The sequence below is a fragment of the Euprymna scolopes genome, chromosome 10, assembly GCF_053919585.1.
Source record: "Euprymna scolopes isolate OS-2025 chromosome 10, ASM5391958v1, whole genome shotgun sequence".
Lineage (NCBI taxonomy): Eukaryota > Metazoa > Mollusca > Cephalopoda > Sepiida > Sepiolidae > Euprymna > Euprymna scolopes.
The window spans coordinates 68,091,997-68,109,130 of NC_136491.1; the positions used below are offsets into that span (position 1 = coordinate 68,091,997).

A 17,134-nucleotide genomic window follows, 5' to 3' on the forward strand; every position below is an offset into this window, starting at 1 on the left:
CGACAAAAATATGTAAAGAATAGAAGAAAAATCATGTTGCTGTCTTAATTACGCTAACCTACAAATTTTTATTTAGGGAATAATAATTAGAATTCTGGAAATAAAATTTACATCCTAATTTTTTCTTATTGTTCATAAAAATATTATTTTACTTTTTTTTTTTTAACAGAACTTATTATTATGTATGTGCGTGTACATATATATTTTCTCGGAGTCACCAATTTGTTAGTTTTAACTAAACAAAAAATATATGAATAAACACAATTGCCCAATTACGTTTACACATTTATTATACACTGACAAACATTTAAACAACAATAAAACACAATGCAATAGCGACAGTTCGATAAGACTCACCGACTGGTGGAAAAAGTTCTCAGAGCTCACCTCGTGGTGGAACAAAGGTTCTCCTCTTCTTGAGAGGGAAAAGGCAACACGTCTGCCCGTGACCAAAGGGAAAAACCAACCAGAGTTAGAGCAGGGGCAGATTACTCCTCCCCAGTGTCCTCTAATTTTTAGTCCCCGACACTTTGATTTTAATTTTTTTAAGGCCCTTTAAGCTTCAGCCTTAAATTTTAGAAATTTTTTAGAATTTTTTACAAATCATGTAATAAATTTTGATGGAAATTGAAATAATGATGCTAGACAGTTCAGTAATATTATGTGCTGATTTTAATATTCATAAGGAGTGTAAAAAAAAAAGATGAATACTACACTTTATCTTTTTGGTCCTAGGTTATGAAGGAGGAATCCTTCTGGATGGAACACTTAATTCTTGTTCTAATCTAAAATGCCACTTCTTTGGGATTCGGATGTTCACCAAATTAAAAACCAAACTTACGTTTAACTCTGCCTTCGATGGTCAGGTTGGGATGGGGGCAAGTAAGTAGGAATATCTCTGTAGGCCAGTTCCATCAACATGCAATCTGTTGTTCTTCTATACAGACCAGTTTTGTTGATCTGTTTTGGGGAAACAAGATCTTTACAAATGTTTGGTAAATTTGCTTTATATATAAAAAATATATTCAAATATTAGGAAGATTTGATGTGTGCATATTTTGGTGTATCACTTGTAAGCATAAATACATCCTGTTATATTTTTATAAGTTTTTTTTTAGTTCTCTTTTGTTTATCCCAATTTGTTTATGTGATAAGAAAATAAGAAATCGTTAAACATAGATTGAAAGATGAAAGAATTTGATCAATGCTGTTATGAAGTACAATATTTAAAAATATATTTTACTAGACTTTTTAATCCATTAAAACGAGCAAAAGTTATAGCCTATTAACTTAGAATGAGTGCTTTATGCCAAATTGAAGATTGTATATAGTTAAACTTATGCTTATTTTTTGCATTAAATATTAATCCCTATTAATCTCTAACTTGCTGCATCTTATAATGAGAAAGGCTCATATACAATTTCAAACAAATCGACCTAATAGTTTCCAAGAAAACTTCTAGAGTAAATGTGGTATTGTGTTGGCTAATCTCTATTAATCTCTAACTGTGCTTCGAGTGGATACCATAATATTTATTTTGCTGCACCTTATCATAACAAAGGCTCATACAAAATTTCAGCCAGATCGACCCAGTATTTTTCAAGATAAAGTGGAATGAACAGACAGACTAAAAGAATTATGAGATTTTTTAAGATGAGGGAAAGAAAAAAATTATAATGAATAAAAAAAATGATAAATATGCATTTACTTCTTATAAAAATTCAATGTTTCTCATTCTGAGAAACGCTTTTTTTTTTTGCTTTGGTGCATTATTGATCTGACATATTTGATCATAGTTAATGCATTGATCTTTTTGCTTGCAGAGCTGAAAAAGTTCACAATCTGCATATGTTGGCTCATGTCACATTTTGTTTCACAGATAAATGTATATTGTTCTTATGAGTCATCCTCCACTTCTATGTGTATTTATTTCTGTGTGTGTGTGTGTGTGTGTGTGCATATATATATATATATATATATATATATATATATATATATATATATATATATATACTAGCGGGGGTACCCAGCGTTGTCTGTGTGTTTGGAGGTGTGTGTGTGTAAGAGGGGAGGGGGGGAAAGGAAAGAATGTGAAGTAATAACCCTTTTTTTTTTTTTTTTTTTTTTTTTTTTACAAAGGCATCACCACATTATCAAGGCCCAGAGGCCACTCAAGGATAAGGGTTAAAGAGTGTACAGTAGAAGTTGGTCAATATAGTAATCATTAGTAATGAAAATTTGGTAAATTTAATAACTTATATGGAACGGCTCATCAAGAACTTATTTACCTTAGACTTGAACACAACCATATTGTAGTCAGCCGGAAAGCAGGAAAACGGAAGACAATTCCACAGGCGTGCAGTTCTAAGAAAGAAGCTTTGTTCATGGAATCTATGTTTAGGTTTAGGCACAGATAAAGAGTGGGGGAAATTATTGATAGTGTTTACAGCTAGACGAGTGTTTCTTGTGAAAGTTTGGCGAGGGGGGACCATAGATTGAAGCTCAGTTGAACACTTTCCATGAAAATAACGATACATCAGAGACAAACTCGCAACATCTCTTCTGTGAGATAGAGGTTGCAAGGAGGAGAAAAGGACATCTCCTACGAGGCTACGAAGTCTATTTTGAACTCTATCAAGACAGGACAAGTCCTTTCTAGCAGCTCCTGCCCAGATGTGGCAACAGTATTCCATCCTTGGACGTACCTGGCTCTTATATAGATAGAGAATAGCATCAGCAGTGAGATATCTACTGGATCGATAGAAAGATCCCACCATTTTTCCAGCGGCCTTGGCAACAGATTTGATATACGTGTTCCATTTAAGATCAGGAGTAATGGTCAAGCCCAGAAGCTTGTCAAAACTTGAGGCCTCCTGAAGACGAGAGCCATTCATTTCAATTGATGACAAATGTGGATTAAAATGTTGATGATGTAAAGAGAGAAGCTTGGTTTTAGATGCATTAAAAGTAACCAGCCACTCCTTTCCCCATTGTACTACATGCTCAAGATCAGAGGAGAGAGAATTGGAGAGTACTTGCTCGTTTACTGTCTTAGATGTGGTACCATAAATGGTAGTGTCGTCAGCATAAATGTCTACAAATGATGTAAGGATATGATTTGGAAGATCATTAATGTAGATCAGGAAAAGAGTTGGGCCCAGGATGGATCCCTGAGGGACACCGGCATTAATACTGAGAGCTTCTGATTTTTGCCCCTCAACTACTACTCTTATGAACCTATCAGAAAGAAATGATTTAATAATTGAGAAGACTTTTCCAGCTATACCATAGCTAGCAATCTTATGAAGTAAACCTTTATGCCATACCCTATCAAAGGCTTTAGATATGTCAAGAGCAATTGCCCTAGAAAGATTGCCACCGTCGAGAGATTTGCTAATCCTATGCGATATAACTGTAAGGACATCTGCTGTAGATCTAGCAGAACGGAAACCATATTGAGTGTCACTAAGAAGGTTATTTTTGTTGAGATGTTTGATTACTTCTGTATTTAACACAGATTCTAGCAACTTACTCATGACGCACAGGAGACTTATTGGCCTGTACTGAGAGGGGGATGAGCGATCACCTGAATTCTTAAATACAGGGCATACTGATGAGATTTTCCAGGGAGATGGGAAACTATTCTCCTTAAGACAACGTTTAAACAGTTTTGTAAGTATGGGCGCTAGTTCAGGTTGAAGTTTTTTGAGTACTATAATTGGAATACCATCAGGGCCAGTTGCTTTACTGGAATCAAGGTTTTTGATTAGCTTGGCAACATCACGTACAGATATACGTATATCACATAGCGTGTTTTCTGATACAGGAGGAAATATTGGGGGTTGGCGGTCTTGGTCGCAAAGGGTAGAATTAGCTGCAAAGTTCTTGACAAAGAGTTTGGCTTTGTCTGATGCTGACGAGATTACCTCAGGTCCATTGATAATAGTTGGGATGGAGCACACGCTTCTGTTCAGGATTCTGTTTGCTATTTGCCAAAACTGGTGGGAACCAAGCCGCTGCTCAGCTACTTTGGACTTAACAGATTGAGCATACAACTCTCTTGCGTTCCTTATTACTTTCTTACAATGGTTGCTGGCAGTCCTGAAAACGGCTTTAGTTTCCATACATCTATTACGTTTGAAGCAGTGGAAAAAGTGATTTCTGTGCGCAATGGCAGCAGCACATTCTGGAGAGAACCATGGCTGGCTGTTAGGTTTTTGCTGAAACTTTTTAGAGGGTATGAAATGGTCAATACCTACAATTAACCATTCAGTTAGGTCTAATACTATAGAGGACACATCCTTTTTAAACATGGAATGCAGAGGTAGATCAGATATAAATGTACGGAAGCTATCCCAGTCAGCCTTAGTGTATCGATATACTGTACGATGAAGTGGTACGTCTGGGGACTTATTACATTTCATTTTTATCTTAATTGATACAACAGAGTGGTCGGAAGATCCAAGAGGCGACAGAACAGAAACTGAACATAGTTCAGGGCAAGTTGTGAGAAAAAGGTCTAGTAGGCTCGCATACTGGCCGTCATTATCGGGCACACGGGTAGGTTCCTGAACAATCTGAGTGAGGTCATAGGCAATGGAGAAATCATGACAGAACCTCCCCTCATCATCGGTCTTGTTTGAGTGGGTCAACCATTCGACGTTGTGAACATTGAAGTCTCCACATACGTGAATGTTAGCTGAAGGATAAGTAGAAAGGACTTGGTCAATTTTCTCAGATATGCTTTGAAAGATAGTAACTCCGCTGTTGTGGGGGCGATAGAGAGTAAATATAAATGCAGTAGTGTGAGCTAAAGCAACCCGGAAGCACATATAGGGTAAGTTAGGATCTTCCCTGGAGATGTCCCTCCCACATGGAAAGCTATCTTTAATATAGGCACATATTCCATGCCCATGGCGATCTTGGGGGTCAGATTTAGAAGTTAAGTTAGAGTATCCTGTAATTGCAAACTCATCTAGGGAAATAGCCTGTCCAATGCCAGTTTCACTTAAAAATAAAAGGTCTGGTTTAGTCTCCTATAATTGGGTTTCAACCTCTGGAAGGTTAGAACGTAGACCCCTGATGTTGGAGAAGGAGACATGGTAGTAGGGGTCTACGTTGGAAGTTGGAGAACCGGGTTTAATCGTGTATTTTTTCTTGAAACTTGTCATGATGAAATTTTGGAATTTGTGGACTAGGTCGACAGATTTACTTAGAGCAGGACAGAGAGGGGAAACTAAGAGAGAAAAAGAAACGAAGAATTTTTTTTTTTTTTGTACCACATGATAAGGTAAAGCCGTAACAATTACCCACTAGTATGGCATCGAGAGGCCCCACCAGAAGCTACTGCATGGTCCAGATTCCATTCACCAAATGGCAATACAGCAGCCCCAGTACTTTGCACCTGCTGATAGGACAGCCTCCTTAGTGGTTAATCCAAGGTTCGGGTCCCTGACTATCAGGCGGATAACGTCAGCCCAGACAAAACGTTTACCTCCAGCACCCTTACTAGTGACATGGCTACAAGGATAGACATAGAAACAGAAAATTTCCACCAACTCTGCCAACTGTTCGCGTTGTTAAACTTATTTAAAAAATCTGAAAAACCAAAACCAAAAAAAAAAAAAACAGCGAAAAAACGTAAAACTTCCTTTTAAAAAAATTGGAAAAACAAATAGCAAAAATAAGGGGAAAAAATGATGAACGTGGTCGGAAAAACAAAAAAAGAACCCAGCGAAAAAAAAAATGGCATAAATAACCCTTCGATTCGTTTAAGTCCATGGTGCATTTTACCCAGTAGAAAGCCTAGAATGAAAAGGAACATTAAGAATCCGTTCCAGTTTTTTTAAGCAACTACAAAAGGAAATAAAACGGAAATGATGTTTGTGATGTGTTTCACCCAATAGGAAGCATAGAACGGAAAGGCACTGTAAAAAAAAACGGCGTTACTTCGTAACTGTCCCATGTGAACGATCCTGGACACAGTGTAAGTGGTGACGGGGGTAGGAGGAATTAATTAGAGAGAAAAGATTTTACTACTTCCATTGAGCTTCACCGATTTTGGCAGCAGAAAAATATAGGAATCTACGATTATTGAGTAAGTGATATATATATATATATATATATATATATATATATATATATATATATATATATATATAGGAAGGGATAATGTGTGTGTATTAGTGTTGGGATGATTTACCGGAATTGTGAATCAGAAAACTCAAAACTTTTGCAGGCATTAGAATCGATATTGAAATCATAAAAATTTTAGCCTAATTTCTAATGCTAAAAACAATTTTTTTTATTTTTTTGTTTTAGTGTTTAAAACGCAGTTTTCCATTGCTGGTACTAATGATATAATGATGAATATTTATTGTTCTTAAACTACCAGTAAAACTAAAATCTGTATATCATAACAATGAATTTAGGGGGAAAAAATAGCACAGGTGAAATGGCAATAGTTGATAAACAGGAAAAATTAGCACAAATAAAAAAAAATCTAGATGAAAATTTCACAACCTACTTTGAAAATCACACATTCTACTTTGATTTTATTTGAAAATTCATAAAATATGACGTATTTGTTAATATATTCTCCTTGCATTAGTAAAATATTAAGTACTTTTTTTTTATTTCTATAAGGATAGTATAGAAATAAAAAAATTTATTATTTTACCATCTAATTTATATGTATATTTATGCTGTATAGAGACACTATGTACATTAGATGGCTATACTCACTAAAAAAATAGTTACTCTTTCTATATGCTCACAGAAACATTAAGAAAGTAGTTGAATTAATACACATTGAGAGGGGAAGTGAGAGAAACATATAGATAGCTAAGGGAGAGGGGGTGACAGGTTTAATTAAATATTATGACAAATTAAAATCAAATTAAAGGACATAAAACAAAATTCTTTTAAGCATAACTCAACCCATGAGCTAAGTTATATTTTAACGTATATTTTGTGCAATTAAAGTATATAAAGGAAAAGCGTTTAGGAAACAAATATCAACTTTGCTTTAGCATAATCTCTATATAAAGTTAGGTATGTGTAAATGTTTTCTTCTATTATAACTTAAAGAAAAACCTTTCTTTTTTTTTTGTTGGAGCATACACAAAATAAACAATTTTTCACAAGATAAAGATTTGATGCATTTGTTACAATTTTATTTATTTGAGACAACAGTTAAGAATTCTCCGCTAATTAATGAAATTTCAATAATTTTCTTTATGGATTAATAATGCATGAACAAAATTAGCATGTCTCTGGTTTTTTATTTCATAATAAGTGATACTAACATAACACAATATTGATTTATGAACAAATGTGCATAGAGATATAAAGATATATCATAAAGAAAAATACTTTTTTTTTTTTTACACAGTGATCACCACTTATCAAGGCCCGGAAGCCACTCAGGGATAAGGGTTATTGCAAGTACATTACGTTAGTGTGGAGATTTGATGAAGTGTTTACTTAAGGGGGCGGTTCATTAGGAATCTGTTAACTTGAAAATTCCAAAAGGTTTTCATAAGTATTTATTAATATATGTGACAAATACTAACAATTGATCACTGTTGGTTTAGTTATTTATAACTGTAACACATTCGCTGCCAACTACGAGTATTCTCGTATCCTGGCATTTGTTTAGCCTTGTCCGTGACGAGTAAACTCGTTGTAACAAAATTCTTTTCTATTAGTTAATGCGCGCTCGGCACGTACGATAACTGTGTTTAACTTGAACTGGCATTTCAAAATACCACATATTGAAGAGCATATTTACGAGTTATCTCGTATTTGGCCCCTGTCATGTATTATGCTTTATCTAGCGAATACATATATAAATTATAAGTTGAATGATTCACTATAAATAAAAGCTGATATGAGTTATTTTTATTACAAAAAATATACAAACTAATAAAAACTGAATATTCCTTTAGTAAAAATGGCTTGTGACAATTCCTTTAAAAATAAATACAAAATTAATTTATATTCCATATTATTATGCATTATTTGTTGACTTTATTTTTTGGAAATTGCTGAAAAAATAGCTTGGCAATGACAATAAATTTAACAGAGCTATAGCTGGTAGTGAATGCGTTAAGAGCCAGAGATGCCAAAATCAACAAGCCAGCAGAAATGCGAGATACTGATTAAATGATAAATGCACTGAGGAGAAAACTGGATATGTAGTCTCAACCTTATGTAAGTGAAAAGGAGAAGAGTGTTAATATTAGTGACACTTCAAATAGGATTTTAAAAAATTTTGTTTTAGTTTACGTGATTAAATTTTTGATTTTGAATATAAATATAAATAAAAAAAATAATAATTTAACGTGTAATTATCAAGTTATGTTCAGTCATGTAATTTGGAATATTAAAAAAAATTTATCAGTATCACATATAAAGATAAATTTACACACAAAAAAATAGATTGTGATCATATAACTGCTATATCTGCTTTAAAACTTTGGAACTAATTTAACGTAAATTTACAAAATAGAAATATCTCCTTACACACACACACTTATATTGACTAGCTAGGTATCTGGGGCATGGGTAACAAAGTAGGAGAGTAAAAAATAAGTGTAACATTTTTTGTAAACTTTCTCCATCATTTTTGATGGAGGGTATACACTCATTTTGTCATGAATCATAAAGACCTCTCTACCCTTTTCTATCCCCATTCTCTATCTCTGTTCCTATTCCTCTCTTTTATCCAGTTAAAAAAAAAAATCCTACCTCTGACCATAGACATGACAGTTAGCTCAAAGGCAAAGAAAGTGCATTGTAGTTCAAGTTTAAGACCAAAGTTCAATAAAAAAAAAATGTAAATCGCTCTAAATGTTGCCCCCCTCACCTCTGACTAGTTTTATTCCTTGTGACCCACAAAAGAATAAATATTAAAAAGAAACATATTCATATTCTTCTGAGACAATGCTGGAAAAAAATATACCAGTTATCTGGGCATGATTTGTGTAGTTTTTGACACACCGACAACAACCCTTTATCTATATATCTATAAAAGTGAACGTGTCTGTGTATCTGTGTCTGTGTACATTTCCCTACGCAATAACTCTGTCAATTTTTAGTCTACAGACTCGAAATTTGATATACAGGGTACTGAAATTTGGGAAAATCGATGTGATCGGTTTTTAGCCAGAAATTTGGCGATTAAGGGGTCAAAGTTCAACGATTTGACCTTTGAGAACTCTACCAAACTCCTCCAACAATTTTGGGTCTATGCACTTGAAATTTTAGATATAGGTTCCTTGGACATGGATCTAAGTTAATAACTCGATTTGAGTCCAAAACAATAAATTTTAAGGGGTCATAATAGGGGTCAAAGTTAAAAAAAAAATTGACCTCTGCGGTCTCTTCCAAATTACTCAGACAATTTCTGGTCTAAATATTTGAAATTTTACATAAAGGGTATTTAGAGATAGGGCAAGATTTTTCATCAGTTTGGGTCAAAAATTTTTAGTTACCAACGTATAAATGTATGTATGTCTGTTTGCATGTCTGCCTTAAATTTTCAATAGAGGCGACGGATTTTACCAAGATCAGTATTGTTTTAAAGTTCGATCTTTCATACGACAAATATCGAAAAATTGGCTAAAAACATTAATATCTTCCCCTTCAACTAGGCACTTTTCTACAGGGGGGGGGGGGCACTTTTTTCACCGATATTTTTTTAAGTTATCCTCTCCTTTAGATTGTCTAGCCTTAATTTTAAAAAATGTCACTTCCGGTTTGGCAGTGGACGTAACAGCATAAACATTAGGTTTTACCCTGTTCTTTTCCTCCTTTGCGGTACGGGTTTGAGCCTGCCTTCCTACTACCACCTTTTTTTTTTTTTTTTGCTCAACATACACATCCAAACATCCGGGCAATGCCGGGCTGAAATGCTAGTATAATAGATAATATAATATGTATATATTTTTGCTTCAGAATTTAGTTCAAGACATAGGTAGAGCTTCGTAGTATAAAATATACTTATTGCAAATGAACTACACAGAATGCTTTTTTTTATATATATATAATAAGCTATAATCTTCGTGACCGACAATAGTTGAGGACGACTTAAAGGCTCCCTTTTCATTAGTTGCTACACTAAAGTATAGAGGAAAGTGCCACTATATTTCCAAGATTATTTCACTTGCTCTTGATTCTCCCCTTATAATGCTGAGTGTTTAGCAAAGGGACATCAAATACCATTTTTCAAGTCTTTGATATGACTTGACCAATGATTGAACCTGAACCATGAGTGAAATCAGTTGTCATATGTTTTTTCTTGCTATTTTTTTAATGAAAGTCAGTGAGAGATGAACACTACCGTATAATGAAAATGGTATTAAAGCAAAAAGTAAATATAATGCCACCTCTTAATAGCAGACTGTGCGATGAGATTTCTCTTGTCATTTGATACAAGAGACAAAATTAGAAATGAGGTAAAAAATGTAAAAAGGTATTTCCAGCTATTAAAAATGATAGCATCAGGAGATTTCAGTTTTTGCCCAATGGAATCTCAAAACGAATATGAAATGTCTGCTCTGGAGAAAAAAAAAAAAAAAGAAGGAAGATAAACAAGTGAACAAGTTCTTCTATGCAATCTACAGAACGGAAGTAGAGCTAAAAAACAAAGTTTTTGAATCATCTAATGTGCGTTTTATAACAGATCTATGACACCGAAGAGGTGGAATCAATAACTGATTCACCAACACTTTTTCTTATTTGAGAATCGTATATTGATTATCTACATCTTTTTTTCAGAGGCACTTTCAGAAATTTCTCATTTAAATCATAAGAAAGATCATATAACAAGACTTCAATGCTCTGTAGAATTCTTTTCTTTTGTATCTCAACTTCATTTCTCTCTTTTGTATGTATATATATATATATATATATATATATATATATATATATATATATATATATATATATATAGTCATCCACTGACAGGCTGTTTTGCTGTATCACAGCTCTTCAGTACGACTAGACAAGCTGATTCCTCAAGCCAGGATCAAATTTGCTGCCCCACACAAACTTCAGGACAGATTCCTCTACCAAGTATACAAGGATAACAACCACTCAGGCATTGCCTGTATGTGAGAACTTCTTTCCAGCTATTGGTGGGAATTCAAGAACCACGACTTGTGTTTATAGAAACAAGGTTGGCCCCTGAGACAGTTCTTACAGACAGGGATAATTGTTATGTGTTGACAGTCTTTGAATGTCTAAGGGTAACCATGTTCGAGTTGGTTGGCCCATCTGATGTGGATGTAGTTGCCTACTGGATTGAGTTGGCTTTTTCGTTTTGAGTGACGCATTTCCTCGATTTGATTATTATGGTTTTTGTGTGTAATACGCTGTGTTGTGCAAAGTCATGTCATTGGATTTTACACCACGATCAAAGTATCATTGGGCTTCACATACTATATTAATCGCAGTATAATGATAATCCATTTTGACAAGTTGGAGATAAAGGTTTGTATTCCAGATTTTTATCTCCTCACTCATTAGCGCCTATGATGAAAATAAATCCGTTTCTAGTTAATTCAATATTTTTGTCCTTTTTATATTTGCTTTTTATGTGGACAGCCACTTCTCTAAGAGTGTTTCGAGCCAGTCTGCGAAATCTGCTAATTTTTCATCATTTCATTGTTCCAGGTCCCAGGTTGGCTAAGGTATTGAAGGTTGGTCATCTGGCTACCATGGGTTGCTAATAACTATTCCTTCAATTGGTCGAAAGTGTGTCCTGTTTATAGTATACCATCTGCTGAAAGATACCTTAGTCAAGTAAATCTTTCGTAGATTTAACAAATTTGCCTTCCAGGCTAGAATAAGTGTCTATTTCTGGTGTGATATGAACTGTATAGGCTTTGTTTAGAGCTGTAATGAACTGATTCACGTCGTTTCCAAGGTGGAAGTTTTTTGTAACCTCAAGATGTTTCGTATTATTTGTTGGCGCATAACTAAGCTGTAATCACTGAATTTTTTTAGCTGTGGACAGTGTTGTTAAAAGGGTTGATTTTAGAGCATTTACCATATCATTTATGTTGGCTTGAATTTCTCGTACTGTATCTTTAAATGATAGTGTCAGTTCTGTTTTTAAGTTGAGCAGTAATGTTTTTTTGTGTGACTTGAGTGAAGCTATGATGGGTACGTGTATCAGATCAGATATATTACTTTATTACTGCCAAATAAAGTAAAAAACAAAATGATTTCATAAAAATAAAGATTTTATTTACTTTCATTGGAGCTTTGTTTTTTTGCTTGGCATGTCAGTTAACAGTGCTTTTGTGTAGATGGACTTCTGTGAACTGAGGCCATGTGGCCTTTGCTCAGGCAACTTGAAGAAAATTTTGGTGTGGAGCGTTTTGATTGGTCAGAAAGAAAAATTATTTTTATTTTCCAACTGGAACTCATGTGCAGAGCCCATGCTCAGATGACATTTCGGAGTCAGCCTTTGTCCCATCAGCATCTGATTTTAGTTGTTTTATTTATGTTGTTTCTGTCTGTAAATCAGGAGAGATGTGTCCTATATTGTTTTATAACAGCCATCACATACCATGAGTGATTTTTCTGACAAAGGGGAAAAATTGTGTTTTCTCGGTCGGAATCTATACATCTAATACTTATTGGCTAGTTTTCAACCTAGAAGTAGTATTTCTTTTTTAGCTCCTTATATCGAGTGGCTTCATACTGGAGCGATTTAAAAAAAAACAAAAAAACTATGTTTATTTGTGACTGAGAAATTTTAAAAAATTTTGAATCATTTAAACTTCATTAGAACTAATTTTTGATTAGAATTTTTATCCGGAAAATCCATCCAGCGCGGCTTCAGCCGAGATTGAACTCACTACACGAGTTTTGTAGTGTAATTCAAATCTATTGTATGATTGTGCCTAACATTCACCACAAAAATAATTTTCATTTATGGCCACAGAAAGTTTGAAAGTAATTTTCACCCCTTTAAACTGTCCATTAGTAACTAATTTTTATTACAATATTTACTTGACTTTCACGACAACTAAAATAGATGCTTGGTTTCTTAATTGTTTTTGGAAAAGAGATAAACAAAAATAAGTAAAAATTTTATAAAAATGTAACAGGATTTATTTTGCGCTTAAAAGTAATACTCCAAAATATGCACAGATGTAAATTCCCTTTATATGTGGTTATTATAATGAAAGACAAACTTGTCAAATAAGTAGAGAAGTATACTAACAAAATTGGTCTGGGTGGTGAGGAGACAGGCCACATGTCGCAACTGGTCTAGACAAATGATTAAAACAAAAGGTGGAAGAAAAAGAGCAGATTTCTGAGTCATGTTTTTTATATAGCTAAATCAACCAATGGTTGACTTTTTCCATCGTCACATGATATTTATATTAGTTATAATAACCTTTGCTTTTCATTCCATCTGTAAATAAGCTTACAAATGCCATCATTTGTAAAATTCTTTAGGTTTTGATATGAAATTTGAATCTAACACATGTTCAATCTCCTTTCTTGATGTTAGCATCAAAATTGTTATATAATTCTCAAAATAAATGATAATCTGAGGGAGCTAGGTCAGGAGAATATGCAGGATGGATCAAGATTTCCCAACTAAATTCTCTTAGGAAATATTTGGGCAGTAGTGCTGTGTGAGTATGAAAATTATCATGATGAAAGATGACTTCCTTTCTGTTGATTAAGGAAAATCGTTTTCAGGTCAACATGGGTAAGAATACTGCAAAAAATATGGATGATGCTGCAAGAAAAAGTTATAAATAAGGATGATATATTTAAGCAACGTGTGAGGCTTTAGGATGAAAAGCAGGATGACAACAATAATCCACGTGAGAAAACGATCCTGTCAGAGACAAAGCACCGAATAGTTAGCAGACTTGAATAAACACAGTGCCATAGGTAGTTTTGATGGCATTATATATGTATGTAGTTCGTATGCAACCAGAGAGCATCTCAACCGGATACATATTCCTATGTCGAGTGGTCACTAAGCAGTGACGGAGTCCTTTTTTTCTCCATTTTCTTTCCCCCCATATTGTGTGAGTACGATTTCTGAATAGAACTTAATCAGAGTTACTATACATCACATAGTTCTCTTCTAAAAATCTTGAACGTCTTCGGATTCGTGAAAATCAAAGCAGATCACTAATTTCATCAGGAGCTATTCCCTGGGGGCTTTCTTCTATTGGGTCCATACAGTTTGTACTGTCATCTTGCATGCTTTGTGTGCCGCTATGTTTAGTAGAGTCCGATTGTTCATTGAATGATGAATTGGGTTTGATATATTTAGAGATAATTATTTCATTTTCACTTCCATTTTGATCAATAGTGAAATGGTTAGGCTGTTGTTCAACTTTGATATCACATTTTTTTCACTTTTCCCCCTAAACTGTCTATCCGTAAACTTCTGTACAGTACAATACTGATCTCCAACTTCCATCACCATATATCTACTGCGGGAGTTAGTTTTCACCCTATCTTGGTATAGATAGACGATCTTCCCAACTTTGACGTCAATCTTTATCTCAGTAGATTGCCTCGGCCTTTATATTCAGCTGAGGCCTTGTGTCTTTTTAACCTATTTTGGTATTTTTCTTTAATCAGGTTTTTGTCTTCTATCAGTAGTTTCTCTCCAGTTGTTTGGTCTCTCATTGTTCAAACTTCTAGGGAAGAGTAGCCGTTTTCTCTAACTCTGCTGTTCATATTAGATATTATCACGACCAACTCAGTATCCGTTATCTTGTCACTGGATGGTTTTAATTTGCATAATTCCATATGAAATTCTGATACTAAGCATTCACTAATTGGATTTTTGTTAGTTCTTTATCTCTCCAATTTCTATTTTAATACAGAATGATCCCAGTAAACTGTCTGTGAGTAATGCTTGAAATCCAGAAACGCCATCAACCCTGATCTTTACTTCATCACCCGACAGGAGACGGAACCTCGATATGGTTGTGATTAAACCATCTATTAGAGATTGGCTGCTTTCTGATAATAGTAATGTTGCATGTGTCAGGGCAGAAACATTTCCTCAAATCAATAATACTAGTTGTCCTTTGCATTTTATGACATCACCAGCGTACCAGCTCCCAATTTTATCTGGTGGTTTTGTTGAGGATTGTTTCTTGAATTGGCTTCATATCTGCTTTAGTGACATGCAGGTGTGGCAACTATCTATGGTACGACTTATGGCCTTGTCCACATCCAGTGCATAGAATCCCATATTAAAAATCTGCTTTAACTGGTGTTTACTGGCATGGTAAAGTTGTAAGTGTAGAGAAACTAAAAGTCCGTCTAATACTCCTTGGGGAATGACAATTCTCTGTCTAGCTTGGCGCAAGGCTTCCTCCTGTGTAACTATGATTAACCCATTTGCCGAGGTTGATGAGAGTTTACAATGTTGTAAATACCTTTTAATACTGGTTAAACCTTTCTTCTTCTTAGATGGAGTTCTGCCATCGCATAATAGTCTATACACTTGTTGTAAGTCCGGGCAGTCTTGTTGAGCCTGGATCCATGCGTTACGAGTCATGTATGGGATTGGACAATGATCAGCTAATATATCTTTTACAGTGATTTCTATAATTACTGATGTCTCCAGGGCATTGATAAATTTACAAATTTGGCATTTTTCTTCACAACAAATACCGTTCCAGCTAGCATAATCTGATATATATTTTTTTTCTGGTATATGGGATGATTTAACAGAATATTGAGAGATAACACTCAGGAACATTGTGACTCTAGAGCTCATAGTGAATGTGCCGCATCGGAGTTTCTCATATGCTTGTACACATGGGTGGCTATCTGTGAGCACTTTGGTAATGTGTTCTGATTAAATTATATATGGACTGAAGTGCTTGATAGCTGGAGCAATCCCCAGAGCTTCCAACTCACAGGCTAGCCAACCTGCTTGGTTAGATGATTTACGAGCGTTGAATAAACCTGCGAGATGAGCTTTGTCTCCTCTCAAGACGAAAAGGGATGCTGCTAAGCCAGCAGAAGTCATGGCTGCATCTGTAATTATTTGTAGTTGGTCCTCTCTTCTAAGTAAGGTCAGGATTTTTGCTTGCTTAAGATGTTCTTTTGCTTTAAAGAATGTTTCCTCCAGGTCTGACGTCCATTGAATTCTGTCATTTGATGAACTTGTTGCGCAGACTTTATCCAGAGGTGCTAAAAAATTTGAGTGCTTAGGTATGACTTTACTCAGGAACTTGTAAGATCCAATGAATGATCTCATGTTTTTGATGGTTTCAGGGGGATCACAGATAGCCAAAGTATTCAGATGATGGCTTGTAGCTTTGAGCGTTCCCCTGGTCCATTGCCAACGTAGGATTTCTGTTGATGCCGGACAGCAAATAGTTTTTCATGAGGACAATCTTAAACTATTCTCATGTAGTGTTAGTAACACTTCTTCCCATACACTGTTAAGTTCCATGCGTGTATTGGCGCCGACATATAGGTCATTGGCCAATTTTATCACCGATCCTTTAATCATCAAGTCGCCGAATACTTTGGACATTAATTGTTCTAAAGCGGATTCAGAGCATGGGAGACTCATTACTGGTCTGGTATAGACATATACTCTACAGAATGGTGTGCAAATATGTACATATGTCATTGATTATTTGGCCAAGGGTATCTGAAAATATGCTTGTTTCAAATCACATTTGATGATGCATTTGAACTGAGCGATATCTTTGATATCATCAACTTTAGGCATGAGAGCAGGTTGCAGTTTGATATATTGGCCCAATTCTGTAAATGCAGTTACTAGTTGATGGCCTCCTGAAGATTTTGCAACGAGGAATGAAGGACTTACATATTCTGCGGTAATGTTTATGCCTTCTGGTCACATGAAGATACCTTGCTCATATAGTTCATCAATTTTCGTTTGGAAGAGTTCTAGGTTCGCTCGGTTGTACATAGGAATGCGTCCCTTTCTTTGTTGTGGTAGTGATGTACTCATATTAATTCTATGTTGAAATTTACCAGATTTTCCGTTGTAGCATCCTAGTGATGGTGAAAACACTTGGCTGTACTTTTTATTTTTCTTGTGGAAGGTGAACTTTTCATCTTGATTGAGGATGTTTGAGGGGTCCAC

The 17,134-nt window shown here is 34.9% G+C and overlaps 1 protein-coding gene across 8 annotated transcripts in view; it reads left to right on the forward strand.

Moving 5' to 3' along the window:
- Nucleotides 1–17,134, forward strand: part of LOC145286055 (far upstream element-binding protein 1-like) — a 141,514-nt gene that overhangs the window by 49,205 nt on the left and 75,175 nt on the right. The window lies entirely within an intron of this gene.